At 46.5% G+C, this 18,564-nt stretch overlaps 1 protein-coding gene across 2 annotated transcripts in view; it reads right to left on the minus strand.

Annotated features, from left to right (window-relative positions):
- The window catches only part of LOC125946888 (uncharacterized), a 985,317-nt gene that overhangs the window by 804,244 nt on the left and 162,509 nt on the right, over positions 1-18,564 (minus strand). The window lies entirely within an intron of this gene.

Genomic DNA, 18,564 nt, shown 5'->3' on the forward strand with positions numbered 1-18,564 from the left:
GAGCAAGTAGGGGCTGCCGTTCGGAGAAAAGTTCACTTTATAGAGGACGTCGTTGCGTAAGCAAAACGATGGAACTCCTCTTCCAAAGCGTTTTGGCAGAGTGGAAGTGCGACCCTCCAGGAAGCTAATAATGGGCTCCAATTCTGGGTCTTCGCGTTGCTGCTGTGCAAGCGTAGTCGTGTTGACAACGGCAACAAACGCTGTAGCGTCGTCATCTTCTGTACTTGCAGGTTCGAATGGGGCACGAGAAAGGCAGTCGGCGTCCGTATGCCGCTTTCCTGACTTGTACACAATAGTCATGTCGAACTCTTGAAGTTTAAGGCTCCAGCGTGCCAATCGTCCTGATGGGTCTTTTAAGTTCGTCAGCCAGCAAAGTGAGTGGTGGTCACTGACGACAGCAAACGAGCGGCCGTACAAATATGGGCGAAATTTGATCACCGCCCAAACCACCGCAAGACACTCTTTTTCTGTGGTGGAATAATTTTCCTCTGTGCGGGAAAGGCTGCTACTTGCATAAGCTATTACTTTTTCAGCGCCGTCTTGCCACTGCACAAGTACAGCTCCTAAGCCGATATTGCTGGCATCGGTGTGAACTGCTGTCGGGGCGTCTTCATCGAAGTGTCCCAGGACCGGTGGATTTTGAAGGCGTTGCCGTAGCTCGTCGAATGCTTTCTGCTGATCTTCATCCCATACGAATGCTACGTCTTCTCTGGTGAGGCGTGTCAACGGCGACGCAAGGCGTGAAAAGTTCTGAATAAAACGCCGGTAATATGCGCATAAGCCTAAAAAGCGTCTCACTGCCTTTTTGTCGGATGGCACAGGAAAATGTTCAACGGCAGCTATCTTTTCCGGATCAGGCCGTACCCCATCATTACTGACAACATGGCCTAGAAAAAGAAGCTCTTCGAAGCCAAAATGGCATTTTTCCGGCTTAAGCGTGAGACCGGCGGACCGTATGGCTTGAAAAACAGCACGTAGTCGCCTCAAGTGCTCGTCAAATGTCGCAGAGAATACAATCACATCGTCTAGATATACTAAGCACGTTTGCCACTTGAGTCCTGATAAAACGGTGTCCATTAGCCGCTGAAATGTTGCCGGCGCGGAGCACAAGCCGAAGGGAAGTACCCTAAATTCATAGAGGCCATCAGGTGTCACGAATGCTGTTTTCTCGCGGTCTCTTTCATCTACTTCTATTTGCCAATAGCCGCTCCTTAGATCCATCGACGAGAAATAGCGTGCATGCCGTAGTCTATCAAGAGAATCGTCTATGCGGGGTAGCGGGTAAACGTCCTTCTTAGTGACCTGGTTGAGTTTGCGGTAGTCGACGCAGAAGCGCAAGCTGCCATCCTTCTTCTTGACTAACACTACCGGGGATGCCCAAGGACTTTTCGACGGCTGGATAATGTCATCTTGGAGCATTTTCTGTACCTGGTTTTCTATCGCTTCGCGTTCTCGCGCTGCCACCCGGTATGGGTTTTGCCGTATCGGTCTGGCCGTTTCGTCTGTAATAATTCGATGTTTGGTCAGTGGCGTCTGGCCAACTTTGGACGTCGAAGAGAAACAGTTCCGAAACTCATCAATAAGCTCGAGGAGTCTTTCTTTCTGTTTAGGTAGCAAACTTGGGCCGACATCAACGGATAGAGGCACGTTCGGCAGACCGGGGGAATCGTCTTGTTCAACAGTCATGCAGTCGGTAACCTCATTCAGCTCTTCCACGTACGCGACTGCCATACCTCTTGTAAGATGCCGGCGTTCAGGACTAAAGTTTGTTAGTAGGACGTCCGTCTGTCCGCGAGTGATGTCAACTACACCTCTTGCAACTGATACGCCATGACTAAACAGCAGACCAGGAATTTGTTCGGCGATCATGCTGGAGCACCTTGGCGAGTCGCATGTTACAGGCACAAGAGCGCTTGAGTGCGGAGGGATGGTCACATCGTCTTCGAAGATACGTAAATGCTCACGTCGCTGATCGACACAGGGTACGGCCAAATCTGCATTCATCCAAAACGTGACCGACCTGTCCGGAATGTTTATAATAGCGCCGTATTCGTGCAGAAAATCCATTCCCAGTATCACGTCTCTGCAGCACTCCAGCAATATAACGAAAGTTGCAACAAACGTCGAGTTACCAATATCAATTCTGGCTGTGCATTTGCCTGTAGGGATCATCAATTGACCTCCCGCCGTTCTTATGTGGGGACCAGTCCATGACGTCTTGACTTTATTAAGGTTATCGGAGAGTTTCTGGCTAATTATTGAGAAATCGGCCCCAGTATCTACTAACGCGGTTACTGGGTGTCCGTCTATGAAAACAGCGAGGTCGGCACTTACGACTTCCCTTGGGGTCGGCAGAGGCATATTGTCCGATTGCACAGATAGTGTTGGGGGTGTTGAAGCATTTTGACGGTCGGCAACCTCCCCCCCAAAGGTCGCTTCTGTTAGTTTCCCCGACGAGGGCTTGGGGACCTGCCGCCCCTGACTACATCGGCGTAACTGCGACCTTGCGGCGAAGAGCTCGGTGCAGGTGACGGAGAGCGGGTTCGACGAGTGAACGGATGTCCTTGTGGAGCAACATCGTCACCGTAGCGCCTGTTTTCGAAGCGAACTCGAGGAAAGGTGGGTGGAAAGCTCTGGTATCCGGGGTCACGATACGGGCAAAAGCGGTAAACGTGGCCGGCTTCTCCACAATGAAAGCACAAAGGACGGCGGTCGACGGTGCGCCACATTTCCGTCCTGCGAACAAATGGTCGACTTGTGGGCGTCCTCTGCGGCCAAGCTGTAGTTGTCTGCGGAGGGAAGTAGGCCGATGTTTCCACAGGTACACTAGGTTGCGTGGTCAGTGGCTGCGCGTTGTACGGCGGGGATGCCGGCTCGTTGAAAGCACGAGCCATTGGTTGTGAGTTGTAGGCTGCTGCTGGAGGAGGACGATGAACAGCCGATGCGTAGTTCAGAGACCGTTGGTCTGGTAGGGATTCGGGCAACGAGAATGCCTGCCTGATTTCTTGTCGCACAACCTCTGCTACAGAAGCCCCGACTGACTCCTGCGGGGTCACAAGGAGGTTGCGAATCTCTTCACGAACAACCTCCCGGATGAGCTCACGAAGCTCATTGCCGGCAGCCAGAGCAGAAACGTTGCTCGAGGCGTTGCCTGGGCGATCGAAGGGTCGGCAACGTTGTTGCAGTGCTCGTTCGATGGACGTAGCTTCCGAGATGAATTCCGCAACGGTTGTCGGTGGGTTGCGAAGAAGACCGGCGAAAAGTTGTTCCTTGACGCCTCGCATCAGATGGCGGATTTTCTTTGCTTCCGGCATCTCTGGGTCAGCGCGGCGGAACAGGCGTGTCATGTCCTCCGCAAACATGGCGACGCTCTCATTCGGTTTCTGGATGCGCGACTCGATTAGTTGGTGGGCAGAATCGCGACGATCGTTGTTTGCGAAGGTGGTGGAAAGCTGCTGTCGAAACTCATTCCAGGAAGTCAGTGTGGCTTCCCGGTTCTCGTACCACGTACGAGCGCTGTCCGCCAGAGCGAAGTAGACGCGTGAGAGTTTTTCTTCTGCAGTCCACCGATTCGCCTTGGCGACTCGCTCGTATTGCGCGAGCCAATCTTCGACGTCCTCGTAAACATCACCATGGAATGTCTCGGGAGTCTGAGGATGCTGCAGAGTCACCTGAGAAGGTCCTGCTGTTGCCATATCGTTAGGTAGAGGTCCGGTTGGTGGGGAGTTGTCCAAGAAGATTACCTCCGGGCTGAGGCCCCGCAGTCGGCGACTGTAGCGGTGGACAGGAGTGTCCACTGGAGGAACTGGTTGCGGGTTAGAACTGGGCGTTGCACTCCGCACAGGAGTTCCGGGCATCAGAGAGTACCCAGCACCTCCACCAGTGTTGCAAGATGCGAAAAACGGCACACAGAACGACGGTGGTGCGACAGCAAACACAGGCTCTATATTGAAGGCCCAGCAATAATTGTCCGCGCCAACTTTAACTTCTTCGGCGAGAGAGATGCTTGCGCTCGTGTCCATCCCTTCATTGTCTTCTTTAGTCGTGACAATATGCTCATAACGGAGTGCTTAGCCTAGCCCAAAGGTCAGGACTAGCTAGGTGCCCATTAGCTCCGCTGTCTCTTTAGCACTGCGCCTACAGTGCAACCTAAGGTCATTCTTCTTATTCTTCTTCGTCACTAATCACTATATCGCCGAAAATATATGTAGATTTATACTGAAAGGTTACTTGAGTGTACTTTCGTGCGCTGCAGCACTTTCGCTTTGTTGTTTTGTTTGATACAATGCTCATACACTGTTAGAGACAAGTGGGCTCGGAAGACGCGTAGCCTTCAGCACTCTGCCCTTAAAAGTCGCAGCTTAATTTACTCGCAGCTCAAAAGCGACGCTGCAAATCAAAGCGCTACTGTTGCCCATTAGGTATGTACTTTCATGGTCTTGATTCTAGATCAATATTACTGCTAAATATTTACGTTCATAGAGCTAGCTAAACAACTTTTTTAGTGCTGTACATTTGGAAGTTTTAAAATTGATTCCTAGTAGAAGTAGCATGAAAGTATTTGGTAATAGCTAGGGTAATATTCAAATGGCCACATCTTAATGCAATCCTAATGTTTCCGAACGATTCGGTGATCAGTTTTGCTAGCTATCACTGCGAAAAAAATATAGCAATCGTGAACCTTTAAAAGAACGATGTCAGATAGACAGAAATGTCGCTTATATATGGCACGCGTATCGCGCGGCAGGAGATACTTGAAGATCATCATCATCAGCCTATATTTATGTCCACTGCAGGACGAAGGCCTCTCCCTGCGATCTCCAATTACCCCTGTCTTGCGCTAGCATATTCCAACTTGCGCTTGCGAATTTCCTAACTTCATCATCCCACCTGGTTTTCTGCCGTGCTCGACTGCGCTTCCCTTCTCTTGGTATCCATTCTGTAACCCTAATGGTCCAACGGTTATCCATCCTACGCATTACATGGCCTGCCCAGCTCCATTTTTTCTGCTTAATGTCAACTAGATTATCGGCTATCCCCGTTTGTCCTCTGATCCACACCACTCTCTTTCTGTCTCTTAACGTTAGTCCTAGGATTTTCCGTTCCATCGCTCTCTGTGCAGTTCTTAACTTGATCTAGAGCTTCTTTGTTAACCTCCAAGTTTCTGCCCCATATGTTAGCGCCGGTAGAATGAAATTATTGTATACTTTTTTTTTCAACGACAGTGGTAAGCTCCCCGTCAGTATTTGGCAATGCCTGCCGTATGCACTCCAACCAAATTTTATTCTGTAAATTTTTTTCTCATAATCAGGGTCCCCAGTGAGTGATCGACCTAGATAAACGTACTCCTTTACAGACTCTAGACGCTGACTGGCGATCGTGAATTCTCGTTCACTTGCCAGGCTATGGAACATTATCTTTGTCTTCTGCATATTCATCTTCAGCCCAATTCTTACACTTTTTCGATTAAGGTCCTCAATCATTTGTTGTAATTCGTCTCCATTGTTGCTGAATAGGACAATGTCATCTGCAAACCGAACGTTGCTGAGATATTCGCCTTCGATCCTCACTCCTACGCCTTCCCAGTCTAAGAGCTTGAATACTTCTTCTAAGCATGCAGTGAATAGCATTGGAGAGATTGTGTCTCCTTGCCTGACCTTTTCTTGATAGGTAACTTTCTACTTTTCTTGTGGAGAACCAAGGTAGCTGTGGAATCCTTGTAGGTATTTGCTAAGATATTCCCGTATGCCTCCTGTACTCCTTGATTACGCAATGCCTCTATGACTGCTGGTATCTCTACTGAATCGAATGCTTTTTCATAATCTATGAAAGCCCTATAGAGAGGTTGATTGTACTCCGCAGATTTCTCGATTACCTGACTGATGACATGGATATGATTCATCGTAGAATATCCCTTCCTGAAGCCAGTCTGTTCTCTTGGTTGGCTGAAGTCAAGAGTTTCCCTCATTCTATTCGAAATTATATTGGTGTATATTTTATATAATACTGAGAGCAAGCTAATGGGTCTGTATTTCTTCAATTCTTTAACGTCTCCCTTCTTATCGACAAGTATAATGTTGACGTTCTTCTAGCTCTCTGGTACGCTTGAAGTTGTGAGGCATTGCGTATAAAGGGCCGCAAGCTTTTCAAGCATGATATCTCCTCCATCTTTGTATAAATCTACTGTTATTCCATCTTCTCAAGCCACTTTTCCCCTGGTCATGTCTTTCAAGGCCCTCTTAATTTCATCGCTAGTTATAGAAGGAGCTTCTGTATCCGGTTCATCACTATTTCGAATGGAAGTAGCTTGGCTGTTTTGGGAACTGTACAGCACAGTATAGAATTCTTCCGCTAGTTTTACTATGTCATCTAAATTACTGATGATATTACCATGCGTATCTTTCAGTGCATAACTTGCCTTGTCTTATGCCAAGCTTTCTTTTTACTGATTTAATGCTGCGTCCATAGTTTACCGCTTCCACAATCTTTCCCACGTTATAATTTCGAATATCCCTTACTTTCTTCTTGTTGATCAGTTTTTACAGTTCAGAAAATTCTATCTGATCTCTTGAGTTGTACATTTTCATGTTTTGTCATTCCTTTATTAGGTCCTTTCTTTCTTGGGACAGCTTCCCTACTGGTTGCCTTGGTGCCTTACCTCCCAATTCAATTGCTGCTTCTGAGATCAGCCTATTTACGGTTTCATTCATTACCTCTATGTTAGCTTCATCTTCCTGTTCTAAAGCTGCATATTTGTTTGCGAGCACCACCCTGAATTGGTCTGCTTTCACCCTTACTGCGTCTAGGTTGGCCTGTTTTCTCATGACTAATTTCGCTCTTTCTCTCTTTAAGTTGGGAGAAATCCTAGACCTCACTAACCTATGGTCACTGCACTTTACCTTACCTAACACTTCGACATTCTGTACTAAGCTTGGATTGGCACAGAGTATGAAATCTATTTCATTCCTGGTTTCTCCATTAGGGCTTTTCGAGGTCCACTTCCTGCTGCTGTGCTTCCTGAAGAATGTATTCATTATTTGGAGCCTATTCCTTTCCGCGAATTCTACCAACATCTCTCCTCTTGCATTCCTAGAATCGATGCCGTAGTTGCCAATTGTTTGCTCACCAACCTGCTTTTTGCCCACATTTGCATTGAAGTCGCCCATGACTACAGTATACTGAGTTTTCACCATTCTCATTGCTAATTCGACATCTTCGTAAAACTGTTCTATTTCTTCATCATCGTGACTAGAAGTTGGGGCGTAGGCTTATACTACCTTCATTTTGTACCTCCTATTCAGGAGGTACAAATTCATCAATGTAGAATTCATCAATGTTGCCCGCTTTGTTGTTATGAACTAGAAATCCTACCCCGTATTCTCTCTTATCTGGAAGACCTCTGTAGCAGGGGACGTGGCCGTTAATCAGCTCTGTGTAAGCCTCATCAGTTCTAACCTCACTAAGGCCAATAATATCCCAGTCAATGCCTGATAATTCCTCAAATAGTCCTACTAAGCTGACCTCACTCGAGAGAGTGCGCGTGTTGCATATTGCCAGGTTCAGTTTCTATTGGCGGCCTGTCCGGCCCAGAGATTCTTAGCACCCTCTGCCACGTCGCAGGTCTGACCGCCGCCTTGGTCAGGTGCTCCACAGCCACTGGGGACTGAGGGCCATGGGTTAATTGTCGGAGTCGTACTAGACGATACTTGAATACAATAAAACGTGCGATCGCTGGATACTATAGACTTGTCTTTGCAATAGATACTCAGTAACTTATGAAATACATTTTAATGCGAAACTCTGTCTTCCTGCTTTCCCGCGTTTTGAATACCTGTCTAGTAGTTAGGTTGGTCACTATCTTGCCGAATATTTTTGTAGATATATGTATATTGAAAGGCTATCTGTAAGTCCCCGAAAAAGGGCCTATATAACTGTTGTACACTGACCAAGTTTGCCCAACTCTATTTGACGCAACGGAAAATATCTTCCTGCATAAAACCTGAAATATATTTTCGACTCACAGACATAGCTAAGCCACACCATTCATTTATTGAAATGCTGAATGATATTTACCAGATTTCTCGATTTACTTTATTTTTTTAATTTAACCAATCCGTATATGACACAGGGTGCTTGCTCGATCCTCTAGAATGAGTCTGTCCTACTGTAACACAAGAGATACAGAATCCCAAAATGTTGCTTGATACGTGTCGCGCTTTTCCGTGCTTGCAACTGTCATAACAATTGTCAAGTGTCATTACCTTTCTACAAGTATCATGCATCGCCTTCGTCTTTGTGACGTGGTTGTGTGTTCGTCGTACGCTGCCTGTCTGCATGATCTGCTGATCGCATTTCGGTATAGCTTGTGATCGTCTTAGTGCATAGAAATAAAAATCCAATGAAAAAAGTTTTGGCTTTCTTGTGGATAAACCAACATTTCATGAGGTTACACATTGCAGGGCATGGAATAAAAAAAAGTATCGTAGCTTCCACTGGGGCGCAATGCTAGAGACAGTGGAGCTGATGGCCACCTAGCTAGTCCTGGCTTTTGGGCTAAGCCAAGCACTACCAAGTTATCCCCAGCATTCTCCGGCATTGATTGATAATTGATTGATTATCTATTGATTGGCTATTGATTGGCTATCGCAAAGTATTGGCGATGTATTTGCGCTAAGCTAAGCACTACGAAGTCATCCCCAAAATTTCCCGGAATTTATTGATTCTTTGTCGATTGTCGATTACCCATTAATTGGCTATCGCAAGGTATTGGCCACGTATTTGGGCTTGGCTTATCACTACCAAGTCATCCCCAGCATTTTCCGGAATTTATTGATCTATTATCGATTAGCTATTCACTGGCTGTCGATTGGATATCGGAAGGTATTGGCCACGTATTTGAACTAGGCTAAGCACTATCATCATCCACGTTATTTTCCGGACTTTGGTCATTATAGATCAATTATCGACTAGCTATTGACTGGCAACCGCAAGGTATTGGCCACGTATTTAGGCTGGGCTAAGCACTACCAAGTCACCCGCAGTATTTTTGCGAAATTATTGATTATTTATCGATTATCGATTAGCTTTTGATTGGCTATCGATGACTGAGTAAGCTTAAGAAGTACCAACCATGCTTATCTAGACTTAGTCAGGCTCAGCTTCGATAGTTCACAGGGGTATATGCGAATGCGCTTGAACCCTCTCTGCACTGCCGCCAGGATCGTAAACATTTTTTGTTGCCAGGTTGTTGGCAACCTTTTCGGTTGGAACGTTCGGTCTAAATAGTTCCGCTGTTAAAAGTGTATGCATCGCCGTCAGATGCAAAGCATTTGTTTACGCGGTTCACATGAATTTAAACTGTATGCATAGTAAAGCTGTATGCGCTCATTTTAAACTATATAATATTATATCAATTAATAAAAAAATGTTTATTACCATTTGCTGGTTTGCTGAGGCTATTGTATTCACAAACTCAACCCGCTCATTTGAGGGAAATCTATTGAAGAACCGTGATGACTTAAGTGTAGCATATTTTATAAAAGAATGAGACACTATGCAGATAAAGATTTTGCGAGCCACGATTTTGCATGCGACAGAAATTAAAGCACCACTCCTTAATTCTCTTCAAGATCATGAAGTGCACTGAAATTGTTAAGCATGATGGGAGCGAACATAGATTTAAAAGATCCTTAAAAATCTCGTTTCAAATGAACATTCAATTCAACACATCACGCTTTTAACAACGTGAAATTATGGCAGCGGGTGGTCCATGTCTGCCCCTACGTTTCAAGTTTTCTAAGATTCTGTAACTAATATGCATAACAAACGCCTTTTCTGGCATGTCCTTTATCCTAGTTAATGAAGGGGGATACTGGAGAGCTAAAATACTAAGTGATATACATTGATGATAAATATTGGCAGAAAAACTCAGCTTTGCCTTGGTCATTCTAGCTAGATTTTAGACCATCTTTCAGTGAAGCAGATCACCATTCTGCTCAGCAGCAATTTTCTTGCTAATCGAATTGCACTTAAAAAAAGCATTTGGTGTCCGTATAGGAATAATCTAAAGTGAAGCACATTTAAGTACGCTGAGCACAGACAACCATGCTGATGGTGATAGCAATTATATGGACACTCAAAAGCAGATTTCTGCCGTCGGCGTCGCCGTCGCTGTCACCGTCGCCGTCGCCGTGAGGTTCCGTATGACGTCAATGGAGATGAAATCGTCGCCGCGCGCCGAACGCTGTATGTGCGAGTGAAAGGGCGCGAGGGGCGCGCACTTGCACGGGGAGTGAACGCACGGCGGAGAACAAACGCGCGTTCTGCGCCGTGCTCGCTTAAGGGCTGCAGAAGTAGGCGTCTCTTTCCTCCTTTACAAACACCATGTATGTAGAGCAAACGCGCCTTCTTCCGACGCGCGAGAGGCCGTGGGGGAGGGGGGGAGAGACGGGAGGTGACGTTTAGCTGCGGCACCAAGTGCCTATTTATATCAGAGGCTCCGGCAACAGTCACCAACGCCGCACGCATTTTGAGCGAACGCGGGCAAAACGCCGACGGCGTCGACAACAGTTCTGCGTGTTGCCGGTGCTGCTGCATGTCCAAGTTTATACAGCTGATAAAGCTAATATCATTACTCCGTATAGCTCTCTACAAATTTGCTATCGCAATTGATGCTTCGCCTTTCAGGTGAAACTGCGACAACTTTTTTCATAAACAGGTCACCAACGCGCGCGCGTTCGGTGCGAACGCGGTCAAAACGCCACTGGCGTCGACAACAGTTCTGCGCGTTGGTTTGGAGAGCATACGGCAGGCATTGCCAAATCCTGACTAGGAGATTACCACTGCTCTTGAAAACAAACGTGTACATTCATTGCATTCTTCCAGCGCTAGAATATGGGGCAGAAACTTGGAGGTTAACAAAGGAGCTCGAGAACAAGTTAAGACAGGGGTAATTGGAGATCGCAGGGACATGCCTTCGTCCTGCAGTGGACATAAGTATAGGCTGATGATGATGATGATGAAGATATTTAAGCCCACTTGAGGACGAAACTTCTCCAAGATGCCGGAATGCACCATTCTAAGCCCTCACGTTAAACCCGGCTGGCTAAAAGACACGGCAATTAAATGGAAGAGGCAGTCTCGGGTGCGTGTGAGAATTGAACACGAGGTCGGCGCTCGGCATCTGTTGGGGTAAGGGCAGGGAATGAGCGTCGCATTCGGGCATCCAGGTGAGGGCTACATCATCGATAGCAACAGAGAGGGGCTTGTCTCCTCGCTAAGATAATTCTTTTTATTCTGAATAGCATTCTATGCCTACTTCAGCCGTTATGAGCCCATTGATCTATCTATCTTTGTGACCGTTCAAAGGTAGATAGCGAACGAAGATGAGGATAGGCGCGGATTGTAAATAAATTAACGGCTGCACTTTTAGTAATGAACCAGAAAATATGGAAGTTTTTTAATAAATGCGAAGCATTTCTTGCCGAACATTTGCTACTTGACAGTATCTATCTATCTATCTGGCCGTGTACGACTTTGTGCTCTCATGGTCGTTTCGTTAACATGGTGTGTGCCAAAACTGGCATAACTATGACAAGAGTGTATGACGAACATAAATTATATGTCATGAAATGAATGTCATGACATGCGTGTCATGTAAGTGATGAAACAGCCGCCTACGTCTTGGTGCTCTCATGGTCGTCTCTTTAACTTCGTAGGTACCAAATTGTCATAGTATGACCGGAGTGCAGGACGAATATAAGTGATAGCTCATGACATAAATGTCATGACATGCATGTAATGTAGGTCATGACAATGACCCAGCAAAAAACATTAACACTATCAAAATCACTGATATGGGTTCGGACGTGGGTACTAAGTGAACTGAAGTGAAGGCGCGAAAACGACGACGGACGAAGAGAGAGCACACACACACAGGGCGCCCTGTGTGTGTGTGCTCTCTCTTCGTCCGTCGTCGTTTTCGCGCCTTCACTTCAGATCATGCTTAACCAACACGCCCAACTATCCACCCTAACGTCGTACTAAGTGAAGGAAACCGTAGAGGATGGTGGTAGAAATCAGTCATGAGCACAACTCAGCAAAAATGACAATTACTCAGCGAAAAAAGATTAACACTCAAAAACCACTGAAATTGGGTCGGACGTGGGCACTAAGTGAAGGCAGCACTAAAGGATGCTGGTAGAAGTCATAGCGATCAGCATGACTCAGAAAAATGACAATGACTCAGCGAAAAAAGATTAACACTCAAAGACTTCTGCAATGGGTTCGGACGTGGGCACTAAGTCAAGGAAAAACTAAGGGATGCTGGTAGAAGTCAAAAGCCGTGCGCATGACTCAGCAAAATGACAATGATTCCGCGAAAACAAAATAAAAATAAAAAAACTACTAGAATTGGTTCGGACGTGTGCACTAAGCGAAAAAAAGCACTAAAGGCTGATGAAGTCATAGTCATGAGCATGACTCAGCAAAATTGACAATGAATCAGCAAAGAAGTTTAACACACGAAAAACACTGAAACGGTTTCCGACGTAGGTACTAAGTGATGCTACGGATGATGGTAGAAGCCATAGCCATGGCCATGACTCTGAAAAAAGACAATGACTCAGCAAAAAAAGATCAACACTCAAAAAGCACTGTAATTGGTTCGGATGTGGTAGAAAATGAAGGAAAAGGCGGCGGTCGAAGTCATAGTCATGAGCATGACTAAGGCTTTCACCTTAAGGTCTCTCAGGTGTAGCTAAAAGGACTCCTGAGGACCCATGACATGAATGTCATGACATGCATGTGATGTAGGTGATGAAACAGCCGCCTACGCCTTGGTGCTCTCGTAGTCGTTTCGTTAACTTGGTAAGCTCCCAGCACGCTGTTCCGCATAACATCGATTCCCAGAGAGCGTTGGATCTGCCGGGGTTTTTTTTCTAATCGCCGCTTCTGCTCCCTCCGCAGAATGTTCCTCATATTCCAAACTGGTAATCTGCGTTCAATTCTTACAGCAGCAAACATTTTGTCTTTTAGTGCCTGTCAATTAGGTTGAAGCCATGGGTTGATGATTACTGCTCGGCACAAGCTCACTGAAGCGTCCCGAATGTTCAGCTGCTAAGGTACCGACTACGGGAACCTATTTTGTTTCAATTTTTGTAGTGAGAGCTACAGTGGCCGCATTCTCGTCGTTTCGCTGTGGCCGGTGGCCGCACCGCGAGCTGAGCCGTTGCCTAGCAAGCGCTGCAGCTGGCAGCACCGCTCGCCGTGCCATCTCGCGTCGTCTGTTCGAGTTACCACGTCGCCGCAACGCGCCGCCGCCGCCGTAGTTGTGTTGCAAGCGTTCGCCGCTTGCATCTGGCATGACATCAAAGGAGGATCTGGTGGAACTGGTTTGCAACAGAGGAGGAGCCCACGTTGCATCGTATTTATAGAAGGGGGGGCTTTGTGGGATTCGTCGGCAAATATGAAAGTGAGTCGGAGAGTGAAAGAAGCCAGGCTTCTTCATCGGAACGAAACCAAGAGGAGGCAATGAGCTGAGGAGACGGACGAAGAACGAGCCGCACGCCTCCAGAAGCGTCGTAAGTACGAAGCGGCCAGGCGAGTGGATTCAGATGAGGATAGCATCCGAAATGTGTTCAAGTCACTGCACGACAACCCCTTATCCTCCCGCTTCCCCGACCATGGGGCCGTCTTTGTGGCAATTGAGAAACAACAAAATATAGACTTCCAAAACAAATGCGTTACACTTTAGAAATGTCTAGTCTTTAAAGTAACCATAACTTAACGAGAGGTAACAACCAAACTTAAACACTCAGACGTACGAAGCTAAACGATAAAGATGTAACTGTAGAGAGAAGCAAGCTAAACAATAATTTTAACCGTACCTCTCGCTACGCACACCCAGGCATATCTGAGTTAAGCCACAGTCAATGTTTTCCTATGTTGATGTGTATAATATGTGCAGACAGACACACGGTCAAAGTGTTCCTCGAGAGCATCGGCTTCATCTCCCAAATAATTTTCTTCGACATTCAGCCGAGCTCATCTATGGCTGTACTTACCAGTTGGCCTTCTTAACCCATTCACTACTTTCTTTCTTCTGTAATCGAAGTTATACACTAGAGAAACCTCATCTAGCCTTCTTTTTTTGCATTACATCGCGTCCGCTCTCCATTTGATTACTATGTTAGCATTGAACGACATTTTCCCCATTTGTCATCGATACAGTGCCCCCACGGTATATTATATCACGCGCCCTTGCAGTCATTGTGCCACAAGAGAACACGCATTTTACTCGGATGGGCATTCATTTGTGGTATCAACTTTTAAGCTGCGCAAATTTAAAAGGGGTAAAATACGCCAGTGCGTCATCTACATTGAAACCATTTGAAAAAATATGCGGAAAGATAGGTTGATCATTTATAAGGTTCCTCATCAGTCGATACTTGAGAGAGATCGTCGCCATCAGTCCTGCATCGTTTAGATATCGTGGAGAGGATTGCCGGGTATAGGGCAAAGCGACACGATGCGAAGCAGGCGGTGAACTCGGGAAGCGCAAACGTCAGCTTCTTTCTAACGTCAAACGTTTCAAACGTCAGCAAACTTTCTTCGTCACTTCTTCACCATCATTACTTCGTGGACAATTCATCGCCTTCGTTTCCAATATCTGCATAGTATTGCCGTCGAGTTTTCGTCGTTTTTATGCAAATTTATTGTTATTTCGTCGCCTAGTCTTTGTCGTCACTCCAGCGCCGTCATTCCATCGTGTCATTTCTGTGTCCTCATTTATCAGTGACATGTCGTCGTAATTATTTCATCGTTCGTGGTATCCACGTCATCGAGCAATTGTGAGGCTTTCGTAATAATGAATTTGACTAGTAAGCGCTCATCGTCTACCAGCTATCGTTATCGCTGATCACTCGTCATCGCTTCGCCATTCTCGCCGTCATCGCCTTAATTTCGTCGTCTTCATTCTACTCTCATCATTTCTTCGTCGTTATTCCTTTGCAACATGCTGCCATCGTCACTTTGTCAACGTCGGCTCATCAACACACTTATGTCGTCTTCACGCTATTCTTATCACGTAGTCATGACGCCTTCTTAATGACGTAGCAGTCGGCATGTCATCATCGACATGGAGTTCTCGTCAATCTGTCGTCGTCATGCGCCGGTTGTCAGGGCACCGTGGTATCGTGGTGGTGGTATCGTGATCATTGCATTATTGTCATTAGAGAGTTATCATAATATTGCCTTCGTTGTGAAGCATTCGTCTTAATACCGTCGGCATCGGTGAAAAAAAATGGATGTCTCAATTAGCTATGTACTCTGTCTACTGGTACCTTGATGAGTGAACACAGAGCCACTATCCACTCCCTATTCAAGAAGTAAATACAAAGTGGGCAACAGAGAGATAAACAAGAATACAAGAACTGAAATTTGGCCGAGTTTGTAAGGATTCATACTTGACTTAAAACACAAAAAATACAAGGACAAAAGCAGGAAGACCAAACGCTGCATAGCGTCAGCTCCTGTCAGGTCCAACAGTAGCGCTTGGCCTGTTTAGTTTTCCTTCTTGTATCCCCGTGTTTCAGAGCGCAGCTCTTAGGCACCTGTTGCTTCGGCGAGTGTCGGCGTAAACGAGCGAACGAGCACAGCGAAAGATGAGAGTGAACGTGTAGCACCGCAGGCGATGAAAAAACGGCGAGAGCGAAGAGAGCGCGAGGAAGAGGGTGCTGCGCAACCATGAGGCGGTAAGCGGAGGAGAGTATGGCGAAAGCGTGAGAAGAAAAGCGTAGTGCCGCGTACGAGTGTTGCGGCGATGGTGACGAGATGGCGCCACAGTATCGCGCGTCGTCTATATGGAAACAAAGCGCCGCGTGAGCGAAAGTTGGCCTGCGGTGGCTGCCGTGAATCGCGCCCACGCGTAACCCACGTCCTTCCTCTCGAAATCTGCCGATCAACGACGCCGTCGCACCACACTTCTCTCTGTCTGCAACGTGCCGCACGAGACAGATTATCCACGCCAGCCAATAAATCGCGAAATGAAAGCACGTAGACAGTTGCGCTCAAATTTCGCATTAGGGAGTATCGTCATCATCGATTAACTTCTTGTGCTTTAAATGAAGTATGAAGAAAAAATATGACTGCAATATTACCGACAAATACCCCATAGAGAGTAGGCACCCCACTATAAAGAACAAGTAAGCATGCAGCGAAGAGAGCGCCGGAAGCGTGGAGAAAAAATTTCTGAATTTAGTGCGAATTTCTGTCGCCATGTACCGAGTCACGGCTGCATCGAAACATAACTGCCATTATGTTACACTTGCCTGATCCCATTACGTGTGCGTAAACATAACATTGCACTTGCGCTATAAACAAATTAAAGAGTAGTTTTCTTTGCGACCCCTCACAGATTTTACAAACCCTGGCTGTTGTGGGCTCCTGGCCCCTTGCTGAATAGATAGCATAAAAAAAAGATGAGTGCCGATAAGAACAATGAAAACTGTAACGCCATGCTACCAATACGAACTCTGTATATCTTCAATACATTACACGCGTCACGAAATGCATTCCCGGCCATCACCATGGGTAGGGCGTGGGTGCAGCGCACGGAAGAAGAGGCGGCCGTAGGCGAACGCAAGTGCGAGTGCGATCGTGCCCGTAAGGCCGATGCGGTGTACCGGCAACGGCAAAGCTTCTGACCATCTACCACCTGGATTACAAGGCAATACTCTGCAAGTGTAGAGTCCTCCGTGAAAGTGTGAGTGCGTACGTGTAATCAATGACTGCGTGATCAAAAATAATTGTTATGCAACTAAATGAAATATGTCTTCATTCAAGTTCACAATAAAAAAACACATCCCTAAACAAGCAATCAAATCACATTTCTTGGGTTTGCGTGGTCGCTGGCTTTGGACTTTGACTTTGATTCAGTTTGCATGGGAGAACCATCCTTCTTTCAGAAAGGGGTTTCGATTTTTCTTGAAACAAGCCATGCAAATTATGTTACGCTCTACAATTTCAGTTTTCTTGCATACTACGAATACACTTACACATAACGCAATGCCAGACACCAACAACCATGTTTTGCAAATCTTGGGAAATCTAGAAAACGCTATAATTCGATTTATCAAAAAAATACCTCCGGATATTGGCGATAAGCAAGAACCTGGGGCCGAATCCACAAAGCCTTGCGTGCGTAAGTGCTGCTTGCCATTGGCCAGCCGCCTTCGCTAATGATATGTTCGACACCGTGATTGGCTGACACCTGCTTCAACGAATAGTTTTAGCGTAAGAAAGTTTTTGTGAATTCGGCCTCCGATGTACATTACACAGTGTGTGCGAACACAAATAACGTAGCAAGAGGCACCACTAGAAAATCGCAGCCCTGCGGCCTCCACTCGTCTACGCAGAAAATTCATTCAACGTGAAGCTATATAAAGTACGCGATTTATAGGCACTGGCAAACTCAAACATTTTTCCGTAAGCGTCATCTCGCACATCACTGCGCCTGGGATGCAGCTCACGGTGTTCTTTATTTCGCCATCATTGTCACAAGCCTGTTGTCTATTAAGATACTGCTTTGCTGCACCGCAGCAGTGGTCTGGCAGTCTGCGTCACGCCATTTCGTATACGCCTCTCCTTAGGACATTATGTGATGACTTCCAGCACAACGCTGAACTTTTAGGAGCGAAGCTCCTTATAGCGGCACCCGTTCCGTCCCCGTCGTGGTAGTAGTACTGTGTAACCAGTCTGAGAAAAATGAGAAAAACAAATTCTGAAGTTGTGTCCGTAGCGCGGAATCGAACCAGGGACCCCTCGCTTCCGAACGCGCGGCGCTAACCACTACGCCACGAAGCGCACGTAGACGCACGCACCACGATGGCAATAAATACCCAACATTAACGAAAGGCCGCGTTTCTAGCGCGTTTCTAACGCGCTTGTGCTAGCGCGTTACGGCTCGTGTAAGAAGCTGGTGTAAGACGCTGTGGCCTCTCCGCCTTGCCTTCAATGCGTTTAGAACGCGCTGCCCAAGGCGGTGGCAAGTCAAGTTCAAGTCGAGGAGCGTTTATGAATACGGGGGGTATACTCTCTCAGCAGTCATGTGATGGCGTCGGCAAACGCGGTGCACGTTCCGGCATGTGTAAATGGCTGCGTAAGACGCTGTGGCCGCTCCCCCTTACTAGAGAGTACTGCACGTTTCTAACGCGTTTGTGCTAGCGTCCCCTCAAGCGGGAGATCCGATGATTCCCTCCGGAGCTTCGCCCACTCATCATCATTCACCCCGTGGATATGCTGTGATTTTTTTTCATCAATTATAACAATTCCACTTTTGGTGAAACTGCGATTGTTGGTATTTGCTCAATTTGCTTTATGCATAAAGTGCCATGCTCCCCTAGACCTTTAGAAGACTGATTATGACATGCTAGAGGTGGAATAATAAGCAGCCTGTGCCTTCGACTACATCTGCAGCGCTGCCACTCAAGTAAATCAATTTGAGCCTGTTGGAAGAAATATCTCGTGGTAAATATCTGATAAATGTCAACAATCAGTTTTAGAAAT

Source organism: Dermacentor silvarum, chromosome 7 (assembly GCF_013339745.2).
Source record: "Dermacentor silvarum isolate Dsil-2018 chromosome 7, BIME_Dsil_1.4, whole genome shotgun sequence".
Classification (NCBI taxonomy): Eukaryota; Metazoa; Arthropoda; class Arachnida; order Ixodida; family Ixodidae; genus Dermacentor; species Dermacentor silvarum.